We start from the raw sequence: 2,117 nt of genomic DNA, 5'->3' as shown, positions 1-2,117 counted from the left end.
AAATCTTTTTTTTTTTTTTTTCAGTTTTTTTTTTATTATGTCTCGAATAAAACAGTCTAAAAGGTCGATAAAGTATTTATTCCATCATCTTTCCTCATAAAATGAACTTTGTGACATGATGTGTTCAGCACCGTGGTGAGACGTCATGATAAACATCAGCTGAGGAAAATACTCAGTTTTCCACCCTGTACAGGAGTCTCAAGCATGTGTGTGTGTGTGTGTTTGTGTGTGTTTGTGTGTGTGTGTATTCGTGTGTGTGTGTGTGTGTGTGTGTGCGCGTGCCTTGCAATTATCAATGGTTGATTTTGTCTTCTGCATACATTAATAGAAGATTTCAGATCTTTTTGGACATAACTTTTGTAGGGGTGATGGAGTAGAGAAGAAAAACCCGCTTATGGGAGAACCTGCTGTAAAGGAAACTTTATACAGAAAAAGACAGGGATGAGACATCATAATACAAATCAAATACATTCTGTATTAAATTGATATCAGGATCAAACAGATGCGACAAATACATTGCAATAATTAGGCAATAAACAGATGAGGGAAAAAAGACAGAATAAGAAAACAAATTGCAATAGGCCTAATTAATGTTACGCTAATATAAACACGATACATTTGTTCTTTACGTGTGTGTGTCTGTGTGTGCGTGTGTGTGTTTGTGCGCACGCGTGCGTGTGTGTTTTGTGTAATCATGCTTGATTAGTCTTTATCTGTCCGGAGCGTCTGTAATTAAAACATACAGGACATCCGGCACGCACACACTCATCCTGTCCTGCGCTCTGATTGGTCGAGCCAATCAGACCATATTTACTCTTTAATATACAGTTATGTAGATCAATCTCTGTAAATCTTACCCATTAAACACACACATTGACCTTATCATGTGTATTTTAGACCCATGACTTCTCCGAAGATTTCCAGACGTTTTCCAGTCCCTGTTTTCCATATTCCCATGTTTGGAGTTGTCCGTCTTGCTCCGGTTGTTGCTCGCAAGGGTTTCTGCAGGGATTTTCTGACGGATCGGGGGAATTACAGGCGATTCTCTGAACTGAAATCAGTCGGAGAGAGGGAACGAGAGAAAAGGAAAGTTCACGCCGCAGGAGCTCATTACTCTCACTGAATGCTGGGAAATTAATAACAAGAGCTTTGACATGTAGATTCAATTCACTACCATAATCACACATGAGAGGAAAGATTACGCAGCGAAGGAGGGGAAGACGGCGCAGCTGTACAACCAAAAGAAAATATGAAGGAAAAATAGATTTTCAGTGATTTCTGCACCATTTTGGAACATTCTGTGTATGATATTATAAAATATGCACATGTAATAAGCTAAAGCTAAAGTATCATATTTGAGCTTATATGTGTTGATTCGTTAAAGAGCCTCTGGCCGTTTGATCAGCTGAAGCGGGATCTAAAATTACAGGTTCTATATATATATAAGAAATAGAACTATTTTAATAGAACTTGTATTTTAATCAAAAAGTTCAATGTCAAGTTAGAGAAATATTTTCTAAATTGATATAATCAATAAGAAATTACAAGATATTTCTCAGTGTAAACTTTGACATGAATATTTATTTTTAATATTAATTTATTATTGTGTGTGTGTGTGTGTGTGTGTGTGTCTGTGTGTGTGTGTGTGCAGAGTGACTGTAATACTGTGAATGTGTGTCTCTGAAAGCAGCTCTTTCGCTGATCATAGCACACAGGTCTGTGTTGGTGTTAGCGAGCCGCAGTATTCAGTGCTGTCAGACAGTAATAGATGAGCGGGGCGTCCCGTCACGTCTGCACAGGAAGATAACACACACTCACAGAGAGAACGGCAAATACAGAGATAGAAAGAGACGACGCTCAGGTTTCCACTGGTCCAGCTTCTGCTCATCAGATGGGCTTCACTTACACTCTACCACATAAATCAGCGCTTTCATTACCATATCTTGAGTGAGCGGACAGGACTGGATTTATTGCATGCATATTTGTGTGTGTCTGAATTAGTGTAGATGAGTCAGTCTTTCTTAAAGGGGTCATATGATGCGATTTCAATTTTTCCTTTCTCTTTGGAGTGTTACAAGCTCTTGGTGCATAAAGAAGATCTGTAAAGTTGCAAAGAC

At 38.6% G+C, this 2,117-nt stretch overlaps 1 protein-coding gene across 1 annotated transcript in view; it reads left to right on the top strand.

Annotated features, from left to right (window-relative positions):
* Nucleotides 1-2,117, top strand: part of LOC107653383 (synaptic vesicle glycoprotein 2C-like) — an 85,973-nt gene that overhangs the window by 61,112 nt on the left and 22,744 nt on the right. The window lies entirely within an intron of this gene.

Source organism: Sinocyclocheilus anshuiensis, unplaced genomic scaffold, assembly GCF_001515605.1.
Source record: "Sinocyclocheilus anshuiensis isolate Anshui unplaced genomic scaffold, SAMN03320099.WGS_v1.1 scaffold1151, whole genome shotgun sequence".
NCBI classification, from domain to species: Eukaryota; Metazoa; Chordata; class Actinopteri; order Cypriniformes; family Cyprinidae; genus Sinocyclocheilus; species Sinocyclocheilus anshuiensis.
Note: the sequence above shows the minus strand (reverse complement) of the source record. Positions and strands in the feature narration are given on the sequence as shown.